At 32.2% G+C, this 15,227-nt stretch overlaps 1 long non-coding RNA gene and 1 pseudogene across 1 annotated transcript in view; one reads left to right on the top strand and one right to left on the bottom strand.

Moving 5' to 3' along the window:
• LOC109050347 overlaps nucleotides 1-15,227 on the top strand; it is a 41,086-nt pseudogene that overhangs the window by 11,949 nt on the left and 13,910 nt on the right.
• Nucleotides 11,624-15,227, bottom strand: part of LOC122145376 — a 56,265-nt gene continuing 52,661 nt past the window's right edge. The window contains exon 2 of the long non-coding RNA XR_006160308.1: nucleotides 11,624-12,215. This is a non-coding gene — a long non-coding RNA (uncharacterized LOC122145376). The remainder of the gene's footprint in view (nucleotides 12,216-15,227) is intronic.

Below are 15,227 nucleotides of genomic sequence, written 5' to 3'. Positions count from 1 at the left end.
CGATAATCTATAATCAGAGCTGTAGTCTTGTCATCCAATCCACTGGACAGAGGCTGTTTGCAGGACCGGAGAGATGCGACTGCTGGACAAACTGGATTCAGTAACACGAGCCATACGACAGCAGACAAGCTTCGAAATCAAATGTTTATATAACGGTGTGTGTGATGCAAAGACAACAGATACAGAAGAGTGAAGGAGCGATTCGTGATAGAAGAGAGTTTTTGTTGTTTTTTAAGCACTAACTGTGCATTTTATTACCACTGTAAGAAAAAAATAAGATAGAAAAACATATAAAGTCCTGACAAAATGATATAAAGATTTCTTTAACTCAAAATGAAATGCAAAATTTAAAATACAATCTTTTGATCATGCATTTGACAGAAAAATCATGGTACTTTACAGTAAGGATGTTCATTGTTAGTTCAAGTTAATTTCAACATTTATTTATTTTTTTAAATCAAAGTAGTATTGGTTGACATTAATGCACTTTGAGCTAACATGAATAAAAAATGAACAATTGCATTTCAATGAACTAACATTGTTAATGTTAGCAAATGCAAAAATGTTAACAAATGCGACCTTGTAAATTGTTAGATTGTTAAATGACAAATCACAATGACTGTTTCTTCAAGAAAAATCGCTAAGATTAAACGTAGAGCGAATGGTATGGAGATAGAATTGTTGCATAATTCCAAATAAATAGATTATGATCCACAGATAAATGTAAAGAGATTAACAAAAATTAAACATATTGCCAAATAATAAAAAGAGATCCACAAATACTGTAAATCTTAGAGTTTTACAAACATTAATTAAATTCACAAATAAATAAAATTAGATTTGCAAATAAAAAACATATTCGCAAATATCTTTTTATGCCACAAACACATCTTTGCCTGGCACTCATTTGTAAATCCCGTCCTAATCTATTGATTTGGAATTATAAAATAAAATCATATTGCTTTTTATTATTTTACTTTCATGGTTTTAGATTTAGTTTACAATAACCCTGATTCTAGCTAACAAAATTGGCGTTAAATTATTTAGTTCATGCACATATAACATCTAAATATTGTCTTGGACAAACACCTTTGATATGATCTCTAAATTGAAAAGTTTGCCTGACAACAAAGACAGAGAAAAGAGATTTAATTCCCAGACAAATGCTCTGATTGGCTGTTCCTCTGTATCTGAGTGAGTGTGTTAGTGCTTGCTTTTGCTTGTTCTTTTCATCTAATCACCAGCTAATTAATCCTCGTTAAACACAGAGCAGTGCAAGCTCAAGTCCCCCCTTGATATTCATTAGGAGAAAGTGCTGACAAAGATGTTTGGGAGTGTAAAAATAAAGCTAACGAGTCAGAAAACTCCATTTATATGCTGTAGAGTCGTCGCGCTGTAGCTTTGCACACTTGGCCAGCAGAGCATTATATTGCTTCCGCTTGTACGTTAAGTCTAATTACAGTCTACATGCCTGCACCGTGACTGTCGACAGACTCTTTCTCCTAAAAATTATGTTGCTGTGAAAACAGAGAAATCATTTATCAGTACAGTGTCATCACTATCAATCACCGCTACTAAACCTGTGCGAATATTAGTTTTTACCTTCCCATGAACCTCTAACATGACCCCGCAGAGTAAATTAGACTCTTCTCTTATCATGATGTTAAAATAAAGTGAAGAAGAAGGGAAGCGTCTGTACTAGAGAAAGATTATCAAAATACTTATAATGCATGAAAATATAGACGTAAAATTTTGCATCTTACTATTTCTTTTTTCTTTTTTTATTACATTACAAATAATAAATGTGTGTTATTTATTTATTCATTGCATATTAATGTAAAAAATATGCACTGTCATTGCTTAGCAAAAATACTATTAAATGAATACAGAAATATAAATAAATTTATATGTAATGTTCATGTTTATTTATTTATTTATTAAACAAAACCTTACATACATACTGAGGAGAGTAAAATTGAAATATATAGATTTATATATATATATATATACATGTATATGTGCATGTGAATATAATCATTATATTATGTTATTACATTACAGTATACATATCTAAATATATATCTGTCTTATTAATTATATTTCTATTATTTATGCAATATATTTATATTGAATATATTTTATAATGTATTTAATATATATTTAAATTATATTATTATTGTACATTTTAATATAGTAATTTTTGTAAAAAAAAAAAAATAATAAAAATAATTAACCACTCATTTTGCTCTCTCATTATTTATATATATATATACTAGATATATATAGTAATATTATATATATATAAGTATATATATAATTGCTCTATGAATAGTAATATAATTTAAATAATATAATATTTAAATTATATTTTTATTGTACATTTAATATAATAACTTTTGTAAAAAAAAAAAAAAAATTTAATGACTCGTTTTCTCTCATTATTTATATATATATATTTTATGTAAATTTTGGATTCTAATTTTGCCATGTAACTGTAACTACTGTCTCTAAAGGTTAGCTGTCAGTTTAGATTAGCTGTTATTATTCTGTAGAGTAGATAAACATGATAATATAAAAACACATCAATCGTCTACCCAGGGTCGGTGTGTTATGAGAATTATAATGTCAATAAAAATAAATATTTAATGTAATCACGCCAAGCGGAGGGCTAGCGTGTGTCAAGCCTGATATCACGCTATTACTCATATGTCTGTGGCCAAGGCCATAAGCGGCCAGCTCAGCACTTCCTGCAGGATTCTTATTGAGTTTGTTGAGGAACCGCAGCAGAGCTCACGCTGACAGAGAGATGGTGAGAAAAACAGTGTCAGCAAAGCAATTACCCACTTTAATGTGGCATCTGAAGGACAGATTACAAATAAACACTCGCCTTTTGTTTCTATTTGCTGGACAGTTCATTAGGAAAATCTTAAAAGGTGCAACATGATTTATTTAGATAAAGTAATTTATTATGCTGATCAAACCAGCTCTGTTTACTGTATTAATACATGCATTTGGTTTTATTTTGCACAAATCACATGCAAATGCCATGCACATCAGGTTTTTTTCTTGTCATTTCAGTTTTCTGCTGGTTTTCTCCTGTCTGGTTCTGTCCGTGTTCTCCACCATCAGAGAATATGAGAAGAGCTCAGAAGACGCCCTCTACATCCTGGTATGTAATATCACAGAGGTATTGATTTAACACGTGTGCATTGATCACATGCTAACATGACATCTGTCCGTGTGTTTGTAGGATTGTTTTTTTGTTTAGGAAATTGTAACAAATAGTGGTTTTCGGAGTGGAATACATCGTAAGGATCTGGTCTGCAGGATGTTGCTGTCGATACAGAGGATGGAGGGGAAGGTTAAAATTCGCCCGGAAACCTTTCTGTGTTATCGGTGAGTATCTTGGTACAGCCAAGTTGTAAATAAAGAGTGTTTTACAAGAAAATACTATTTTAGTCGTTACTAAGTTCATGCATTTCCTGTTTCTTTGTAATAATTTGCAAAATTTATCATCAGTTTCTGAGTGAAAATAGTCTCAAAGTAAATCCTAACCCACAAATCTTCATCCTGTCAGTGTTTTCTAGCCATGTAAGCACAGCTTGTATTTACTGTAATTGAATGGAAAAAGATCAAAAAGTCTTAATTATGTTTCAACATGAGCAATGCAGCAACACCATTATGGGTTTGACTCCCAGGGAATATATACACTATTTTTCTAATTATTATTATTTTTTTAATGCATCCTTTTATTCATCAAGCACACATTAAATTGATTAAAAGTGCCAATAAAGACATTTATAAAGTTACAGAAGATTTCTATTTCCAATTAATGTTGCTTTAGAATGATTTCTGAAGATCATGTCACACTAAAGACTGGAGTAATGATGATGAAAATTCAGCTGCGCATCACAGAAATAAATTACATTTTATACATATATTCACATAGAAAACAGCTATTTTAAATTGTAATAATATTTCACAATTTTACTGTATTTTTGATCCTTGGTGAGCAGAAGAGACTTCTTTCAAAAACATAAAAACGTTTTTACTGAAGTTTACTTACATGGAGATAAAATGCATGCCTGAATGCACAAAGTCACTTGCCAAATGCATGTAAGTTTGCATGATTGTTTATTTATCAGTTGAGTTAATATTTATTTTTTTATTCCTCAGACATCATGGTGCTGATCGCCTCGATCTCGGTTTTGGCCGCTGGAACGCAGGGGAATGTGTTCGCCACCTCCGCCATCAGGAGTCTCCGGTTCCTCCAGATTCTCCGGATGATCCGCATGGACCGACGCGGGGGAACCTGGAAACTCTTGGGATCTGTGGTCTATGCTCACAGCAAGGTAACGAAGACGAGAAACTGTTCAGTAACCAGAAACACTTCCATTATGCTCCTGCAAATCTCACCTCACATACCGGCAGTCATTCTGCTTGCTGCAATACTTTCTGTTTGAGATCACCACGGGGCTTTCAGAACAGATAAAGGTCTATTGACTTTAGATAAAGCAATCCATTACACTCATCAAATCAACCTGATTTACAATGTGCATCTGGTCTTATTTTGCACAAATCATTAGAAGTAAATGCAATTAATGTCAGTGCATATCCATGCAAATGTTAAAGTCAACATGAAATCAATGTTAACGTTCTTTGCATGTTGTTCCAAATTAATTTAAATTCAAAATGTAACAAAGCATCACTGATTCAGTATCCTGTATCATGCAAAAATATGTTATATTATGGACATTTTATAGTTGCAAATATCATTCCATGTTATTTTAAAACATATTTTGAATTCTTTTGATGCCCTCAAACAATGCAGCTAAAGCATGAATCAACAGTAGACAAACTGCAAAGTTGCCCTTTAGAAATATTGCACATAGACCAAATATGATTATGAGAGGTTTATTGTTATTCTGGTTGTTCCCTGAGGCTTTTTGCTGTACAGATTTTAAAAAAATTGAAACCACAAGAGTTGTTCTGTCAAATGTCGTTTGTCAAGCTTGTTGTTGAAGTGGGTTTGAGAGGTCAGGAACGGATCTGGTGAGTCTTTTTGGCTTGGTGTGGCGGTGTTGAGGAGAGGAGGAAAAGGCCAAAGTGGGGGCGATGCTTAATGAGACACATCCTGATGAAGTATCAGCTGCAGGTTTGTGATCGATAGGATTTGGCAAGACATAAACTCGTACTGTAAGAGCAGGGCACACGGTCACAGACGGAGAGCTGACAGGAACAAAACAGGCAGAATTTTACATTTAATGCAAACTCCGTTGAAATCATCGGCTGTGCTTTGAAAAGTGAGTAAACATGGGCAAAGTTGGAAGTGTTTGAACAAATATAAGTTCTAAGAACCTTTTGCTAATGTTCCCATTTCTGAAATTTCTCTGAACGTTTAAAGTATCCAAATATTTTTTTCTTGATTTTACAGAAAACCATGGCAACACTCATTAGGTAATATTAGTTAATTCCTTTAGATAACCTGAACTAAGAATGAACAACACTTCTACAGCATTTATTAATCTTAATTCATGTTAATTTCAACATTTACTAATGCATTATTAAAATCAAAAGTTGTCCTTGTTAACATTAGTTAATGCACTTTGAATTAACATGAACTAACAATGAACAACTGTATTTTCATTAACTAACATTAACAAAGATTAATGAATACTGTAATAAATGTATTGTTCATTGTTTGTTCATGTTAGTTAATACTTTAACTAATGGAATCTTATTGTAAAGTGTTAACAAAAACATCAAGGGAACATTTTAGGTTACATTTTATCATTTTGCAAGCAATGGAATGTTACTTTTGAATGCTTCTTTTAAATTGAATGTTACTTTTGAATGTTCTCTGAATGTTCTGAAACAAGTAGTAAGTAGTAACTTTTCAAAAATGCAATTAAAATGTTTTTTTGCTAATGTTTGGAGAATGTTATTAAAGAGCCGGGTGGCCGGCTGCATAAACTAAGTCCATATGCTATTCGTACTGTAAATGCAAGATGTCTCATGCACTGATGCTCCTCAGTGGTAGTTGCAGAGAGAATCTATTTTTAGATTGCGGTGCAGCTCCATCTTGCGTGATTCCTCAGCAGATTCATACTCATTGAAAGCAGACGGGGAACATCATCTGTTGTCCTAGTGATGAAAACGCAGTTTCTCTAATAAACAGATGCATTATAGAAATTGCATGTTCACAGTAAACATTCTGAAATATGAATGAGTTTTAAAGGAGTTGCATGCTAGCAGGGTGACGTGAGGAAAGGATAGCCGTCTGTGAAACAGCAGCATTAGTCTGATTTATAATTAATGCAGAGTATATTAAACGAAAGAGGAAAATGGGTTATGTGTTGTGAGAAAAATAAAGACTTGATGATATGAAATTCTCCAAGAATATAAACATAAGCTATCAAACATTTTGGAGGGTTTTTATTGATACTTTTATTCAAAATGGATACACTAAATTGATCAAAAGTGATATTAATAATGTAACAAAGATTTCTATTTCAAATAAATGCTGTTCTTTTGAACTTTCTGTTCATCTGTGTATCCTGAAAAATAAAATGCATCACAGTTTCCACAAAAATATTAATGTTTTCAACATTGATAATAATCAGAAATGTTTCTTGAGCAGCAAATCATCATATTAGACTGATTTCTGAAGATCATGTGACACTGAAGACTGGAGGAATGATGCTGAAAATTCAGTTTTGATCACAGAAATAAATTACATTGTTACAGATATTCACAAAGAAACAGCTGTTTTAAATTGTACAAATATTTTTACAGTTTACACTGCATTTTTTTACTTTTTTTAATGCAGCATTGGTGAGCAGAAGAGACTTTGTTCAAAAATCATGCCAACTCCAAACTGTTTTCTAATTTCTCTGTTCAACCGTTCACAGACTAAAATTAGTTTTAGACATTTAATTTAGACATTCCTGCTTCTAAACAAAGTGAACTACACTCTGTGCTTTCTAGATGGTCAGTTCTTGGCCAGATTAATCAGGAGAGTGGATCAGACTGCAGTCGAGAGTCTGATTAAAGCATTCTGTCATTCATTTATTCAGGTGCCATCATGAGTTCAGCCTCAGGCGATGTCTCTCTCTCTCTCTCCATTCCTTGTCTCTCTATCTGTGCTTGTTCTCTCGCTTAAATTCTCCGTCTCTCTCTCTCTCTCTCTCTCTCTGTCTCTCTCTCTCTCTCTCTCTCTCTGTCAAGGGCAATAAAGTGGGTGACGGTGCATTTTTCAGTCTAAAATGAGTCGCAGTGGCGTAACGTTCCAGCGTCTGTGTTTGAGCGGTGTCCCGTTTCTTTTCATCCACAGGAAGGTGCATTTGCAGGAGCAAAGAAACACGCTGCTGACTGAGCAAAAACTCTGAAGTCGTTTTCCTTTGGATTTTTTCAGGAGTGTGCTTGCTGAGATTATGATAGCAAGTGTTCACACCAGGGTTATTGTTAACTACAACTACAACTATTAAAACATTTTTGCATCAATTGAAATGAAGCTGAAAAAAAATATATACATATGTAAATATTAGATGAAAAACCTATTTCTGTTAGCTTTCAAGACCATGTTTACATTTTTTGTCTGAAGTTGAAGCATTAAAATTACTAACTGTAAATAAAATAAATAAAACTAAACTTAAACTGAAATAAAAATAAACTAAACCTGAAAAAAGAAACCTAATAAAAAGACAAAAGCCCATAACAAAATGACTAAAAATTTAAATAAAGTTAAAATAAAAGTTATAAACATAGAGGGTAATTTAAAGTATTAATAAAAACTATAATAGTTTATAAATAATACTAAAATAACACTGGTTCTCATCACAGGAGGGCTATTTTTGTTTCATTGAGTTACTATTATAGTTTTTATTAATATTTTGAATTATTTTCATATTTACGTTTTAATTTTAGTTGTGCATTTTTTAATGTCTACATAGTTTTCATTAGTTTTTATTTTAGTTTTAGTTATTTTAGTACATCAAGTTAAACTAAATGAAAATGAGAAATGAGTTTCGTTTTTTATATTTTATCAATTTTATTTTTTTTCAGTTAAAGTTTATTTCATTTTGAGTAAAATCACTGCATCATACCAGTGTTACTCTAGTGTCATCGACATGCTATTATAGTTTTCATTAATATTTTGAATTCCATTTTCATTTCAATATAAATTATTTTTTTTCAGTTAAAGTTTATTTCATTTTGAGTAAAATCACTGCATCATACCAGTGTTACTTTAGTGTCATCGACATGCTATTATAGTTTTCATTAATATTTTGAATTCCATTTTCATTTCAATTTTACTGAAAGTTTTTTATTTCAGTTTCAGTTCTGTTAGTAGATGAGGTTAAACTAAATGAAAATGACAAGTGTTGCCTTGGCAACTAGCTGAAATAAAATGTTTTTATAATTTTATTATATTTTTTATATATATATTTATGTTTGTATTTTATTTTATTTTTATAAATGTAGTATATTTTATTTGAAGTATCAAAAATTTTTTTTTTTTTTATGGTTTTAACCCTGCATCACACTTTTGCTATTAGTAAAATAATCAAAAGTAGTATTTGCAAAACCAAAAGTTAAGCATAATAAATATTATGCTGCTGCATTGCCACTTTAGTGCATCATCATCATCATTAATAGGTTGTTGGCTTACAAACACGCAACAAACTTCAGAGAATGACACTTGATGTTGATATTTGTTAATGGTGTGTTTAACAGGAACTGATCACCGCTTGGTACATTGGCTTCCTGTGTCTGATCCTGGCCTCGTTCCTGGTGTATCTCGCTGAGAAGGAGGATAACGAGATGTTTGAGACCTACGCCGATGCGCTCTGGTGGGGTCTGGTAAGCCCTTCACACTAACAAACGTGTTTGAAGCAATGTAGCGTGTCCACAGTCTCTCATAATGCAGCCAGAGATCGATATTATATCATGAGCAGATCGCATTCGAAGATGTGTTTCACTCACTATTTCATTAAAGCACATTTATGGACTGATGAACACCATTTGTTTTCTTGACATTCTGTAAGTGCTCTGGTGTGGAATTGCTTGTGCATTGCTAGGTTTCATATTTTCAGCTTTATTATAGAGTTAATCAGCACTCAGGGTAGAGTCTCCTCTCGGGACTCCGGTAAAGCGCTGGCGTGATTCCTCTGGAAATAAACTCAGGGACATCAGATGAAGTTTTCACACAGGACTCTGTGAGGATTATTAATTATGCAGTGATGTTTATCGCTCGTTGAGTTTGATGAGACGATATTTCAGAAAGATCACAGAGGAATCATGTGTGGATGGCTCTTGCATAATTTAGTGACAATTTTTAATATTTATTTTTTTGTGGTTTGATTCTTGTGTGAGCGGTTCTGTTTAAAACATCATCTGTAATGAGCTTTAATAGAAAGATTAGATTATTTGTTGCATTATTTTGACTGACTGATTAATCAATCACTTTGTATGTTCATATTGGGGTAAAACATGCTACAGTATACTGTATGTGACCCTGCAACACAAAAGCAGTCTTAAGTCTCTGGGGTATATTTGTAGCAATAGCCAAAAATACATTGTATGGGTCAAAATTATAGATTTTTCTTTTATGCCAAAAATCATTAGGATATTAAGTAAAGATCATGTTCCATGAAGATATTTTGTAAATTTCCTACCGTAAATATCTCAAAACTTAATTTTTGATTAGTAATATGCATTGCTAAGAACTTCATTTGAACAACTTTAAAGATGATTTCCTCAATATTTAGATTTTTTTGCTCCCTCAGATTCCAGATTTTCAAATAGTTGTATCTCAGACAAATATTGTCCTCCTAACAAACCATACATCAATGGAGAGATTATTTATTCAGCTTTCAGATGATGTATCAATTTCAATTGCAAAAAATTGACCCTCATGACTGGTTTTGTGCTCCAGGGTCAAAAGAATATTATATTATATTATATTATATTATATTATATTATATTATATTATATTATATTATATTATATATATTATATTATATTTATATTATATTATATATTTTTTTTGTGTTTATATACATTTTATTAAAAAGGGACAACTGCACAAAATATATATTAAGTATATTATTATATTATTATTATTTCTATTTATTTGTATGTGTGCCTGTGTGTGTATATATATATATATATATATATATGAACATGCACAGAAAAATAAATAAAATGTATAATATAATAAAAAAAGTTTTTAAATAATTTTAATATAATAATATATCAATTTATATATACATATACTATATTTGTATGTATATATTTTAGTTTCATTAAGATCATTTTTACATTAGGACATTATTTTCATTATATTTTCATGTTATACATAATAACAACACATTTCCTCCCAAAGTGAAAAATGTTATAGAAATTGTCAAGTATTTATGTATGAATATAATCTTAAAACCCACTGGTCTGAAAATGTTTTTTTTTTTTTTGTCTCTATGCAAAATGTTTTATTAATTTTTATTTTTATTTTTATTTTATTTTTTTGGATTTGCTGTGAGATGTTGTTCAGAAACTATAAGACTTCCCCATTTAATCTGTTAGTATTCAGGCAGCTCGGACAGCAGCCAGTGACAGTGACTGAATTACTGTGCAGGATCTGAACTGATTTTGACGGCCGTTTTCCTCAATGTCCCACAGATCACTCTGACCACCATCGGCTACGGCGATAAATATCCCATAACCTGGAACGGACGTCTCCTCGCCGCGACCTTCACCCTGATCGGCGTGTCGTTCTTTGCTCTGCCTGCGGTGAGTCTCCGGGGATTCGAGAGGAAATGAACAGATAAAGTAGAACAGGTTTTTAATAGAGTAGAGAGAGCAGACGCTGAATTAAATTAGTGCCGTTTATTATGAATATAACAATCCCACTGACTGCTTAATGTGTTTTCCTTCATAGCAGTTCTGCTTTGATGTAAACACATCTGTGAATTATGATTCATCATTTCAGAATTATTGGAAGTTTAAATAGTTTAAAATTTGCATAATGCATTATAAAGGTATTCATAATGTACATAATGTATTGTAATGCATAATGTAATAATGTAATGCATAATATCTTTTCATAAATACTTGTGACCAATGTCAGAATGCATTGTAAAATTTGCAGATTCCTTGTTGTGTTTATAATTTTTCGAAGCCCATTTGTGCAACAGAATATAAAAATAAAAAAGCTAATTGTGACTTTTAATCTCACAATTCGGAATTGTGAGAAATAAACTCAAAATTATGACTTTCTTGCAATTCTGAGTTTACATCTCACAATTCAAAATAAAATAAAATATTTAATAGTAATTGTTTTTAAAGTAATTGCAACTTTTTATTAAATAAATAAAATATAAATTAAATAGAATATATATTTTTATTTAATAATAAATAAAATGCATTTTAAAAAATAATAAAAGATAATATAGTTTTTAATTTTACAATTCAGATTTTAAAAAAATCCCAAGATACAAACTCAGAATTGAGGAACAAAGTTGCAATTAACTTTTTTATTCTGAGGTAAACATGGGCTTTCATAGAAATTAGTTGTTTGTAATGGATTTTAATGAAACAAACGTTCTAAAGGTGTAACAATTAATAGATAAGTATTATAAAATTTATTACAGTTATTCATGAGATCATACAGTGCATTACAAAGAAAGTAAAAATACACTTATAATGCACGATATATATAAAAGTGTTAGGGTTGTATGATCCTCCTCAGTCCAAAAAGATCTTCTGTTGAAACTAAGATGAAAAACTTGGATATTTGACATCAGAAACTCAAATACCAGATAAATATTCAAAGAGGAGGTGGGATGATTTGACCGTTTTTGCTGCAAAAACCTTGCTTAACATTATAACTAGAGCTCAGGGAAAGAAAGAAAGAACCTAATAAAAGAGCACTTTATCAGAAGAAATGACCCCTTTAATGTCACGACACTCCATTATAGTGCGGTATTATAGACGACGCGGCTCAGTTTCTGGAAGAACTAGGTCCGGTCATCATTAACAAAGTTGTTTTCATGCTCCGCAGGGAATTCTGGGTTCTGGATTTGCCTTGAAAGTTCAGGAACAGCATCGGCAGAAACATTTCGAGAAGCGCAGGAATCCAGCGGCCGGCTTAATTCAGGTACAACACGCCTTATCTCAACATCCCGCATACGTTCAGTGTCATCGGCTTCGGTTAGCTGCAAAAAAAAAACACGGAATAAGAAACTCAGAGCTCTGAAACAGTCTGAAAGTCTCAAAGAATCATCAGAAACATGCAAACAAAATATTAACAAAATATAACTGTTTCCAACATTGATAATAATCAGAAATGTTTCTTGAGCAGCAAATCAGGATCATGTGACACTGAAGACTGGAGTAATGATGCTGAAAATTCAGCTTTGATCACAGGAATAAATTACATTCTACAATATATTCACATAGAAAACAGCTGTTTTAAATGTGTAAAAATGTTTTACTGTTTTTACTGTATTTGAAAAAAAAACATAAAATCTTCTTCCAAAAACAAAAATCTCATCTTGAACAGCTCACCTGTCATTATTTACTCACCCTCGTGTTGTTTCAAACCTGTATGTATTGTAATTTTTAGGTGAGTTATTCCTATACTCTATGTTATACTTTTATATGACTGTGTTTAATGTCATCTCGCAGGCTGCCTGGAGGTTTTACGCCACAAACCTGAATCGCACGGATCTCTATTCGACGTGGGACTATTACGAAAGGACCGTTTCTGTGCCCATGTACAGGTATATGTACTTCTGCATGCATTTCCATCCCCCATCCGCCTCTCTCTCTCTCTCTCTCTCTCTCTCTCTCTCTCTCTCTCTCTCTCTCTCTCTCTCTCTCTATCCCAGCATCCCTCTGGGTGTCAGATGAGATCTCCTCAGACGTCTCTGCATCGATCTGCTCACTGACCTTTGAGGCTGTTTTTGTGCAGATTGTGAAGGTTAACAGTGCTGTCCGCACACTCCCTCCCTGCATACCTGCATACAGTATATACAACATGTTTTATTCATACATCATGCTTTGATATCAAATGTCGGTTCAGCAGGCGATGCATGTGATGTTGCATGTCGTATGTGAAGTTTCTTCTGCTAATGCTGCTTTTGAGACATTCGAGAGAGTAGAATGACATAAAAGCTTTAGAATCACTTGTTTATGATGTGCTTTGTGCAATACAACAAACCACTGTGATTGATGAACTTGAAGCATCTATTGCACTGAATGCAAACAAAGACTATTTGATTTGAATCTTTTTTGAAAGATATTAAACTTTTATTCATCGAGGCTGCACATTAAATTGATCAAAAGTGACGGTAAAGACATTTATAATTTCGGTTTCAAATGCATGCTGTTCTTTTGAACTTTCTATTTATCAAAGAATCCCCAAAAAATAAAATAAAATGTGTCACAGTTTCCACCGAAATATTGTGCAGCACAACTGTTTTCAACATTGATAATAATCAGAAATGTTTCTTGAGCAGCAAATCATCATATTAGAATGATTTCTGAAGATCATGTGACACTGAAGACTGGAGGAATGATGCTGAAAATACAGCTTTGATCACAAGAATAAATTACATTTTAACAGATATTCACATAGAATACAGCTATTTTAAATTGTAATAATATTTTACAATTTTGCACTTTGACTTTTTTTAATGCAGCATTGGTATTAAACTTTTGTACTATGAAATTCAGCCAAAAATTCACAGCAAAAGAATCTTCTTCCAAAAACATAAAAATATTTCTGATCTCCCCCAAAAATATGCAAATATAATTTATATAATTCATATTGCCTGTATTTCATAAATAGTGATACTTGTTAGTGATTTGAACAAACTCCCAGAGTATGTGGTGCATTATAAACTAAATCAGCTTATACTTTCTCTTTCTGTCCTTTTCTCTCTATTTACAAATGCATTTTATTGTGCATGAAATAGTAGTGTTATATGAAATAGTAGTATTATAGAAATAGTAGTTGTGAGTCTAATATATATGTATAAATAAATACATATATGTGCAAATGCCTGTCTTTTCTCCTGTACATTCTCTCTCTCTGTCCCTCTCACAGTCGGTGGTGTGTTTATTAATAGCACCTTCGATTTTTCTGTCTAAAGAAGCCTCACAGCATTGCACAGCATTTCCTCTTCACACATCATCTGTGTGAACAGTCTCTGCGTGTTTTTCCAGACTCATCCCTCCTCTGAATCAGCTCGATCTGCTGAGAAACCTCAAGAGCAAATCCGGCCTCTCCTTTAGGTGATGTAAAATGGTGGTTTTTAAATGCACTTTCATTTTTGATGTCTTCATGTGTTAATGAAATGCTTTGTGCCATTACAAGCTAAGTTAATGCATTTGAATAATTATTAGGATGTAGTTCAAAAACTGTGGTTTAGTTTGTTAAAAGGACTGCATATCATTGCGTTCACAGGAAAGAAGCCCAACCAGAACCCTCTCCGAGGTTAGTAAAATCATGTGTGCTGTACATATAAATGATTTAATATTTATCAGACAGCACAGATGTTAAATGTGAGTTGTAACGCTTTCTTTTGCATGCATCATGTCAGTTTCTGTGTCATCGGCACCACCTTTGCAGGATGTGTTTCATGGACACTGGTTGTGTGCAAATATTTTGCCAGTCTATGCATGTCCACATCAATGGGCACATTATTTAAAATGTATGTGTGTATTAGTTTGACCTTGTTTGTGTACAGACAGATGTGTGGCGTTTAATGAGCCAAATGCACATAAATACATCCACCCACGCCTCAACAAAACACTGAAACACACGTTGTGAAGACAGTGAATCTCTACAGGAAACACTTTATGACAACATTCATTAACAAACATTATGTAATGCAGATCAGTAGTTCATTCAGATAGGAATATGAATAAAAATAGTGTTTTACTGTTGATTGTACTTGACTATAAAGCATTATGTGTTGTGATAATTTTGGGGAATAAACTGAATACAACTGCAAATACATTACAACTTTCCATTAAATTATCATACACTCAATAAATATTTAGGCCTAAATTGAAGATTTGTGTATTTCAATTGCATATAAAATGTCCATGCATTTGGATTAAACAGTTTTAACAAAAAACAAAACAAAAACAAAAACATGAATAAACTTTGAAAATGAAATCAGATTTCTGTAACAGTAGTAATAAACTGAATGTGTTTT

This window comes from Cyprinus carpio, chromosome A6 (genome assembly GCF_018340385.1).
Source record: "Cyprinus carpio isolate SPL01 chromosome A6, ASM1834038v1, whole genome shotgun sequence".
Lineage (NCBI taxonomy): Eukaryota > Metazoa > Chordata > Actinopteri > Cypriniformes > Cyprinidae > Cyprinus > Cyprinus carpio.
This window is presented reverse-complemented; position numbering and strand designations above follow the sequence as displayed.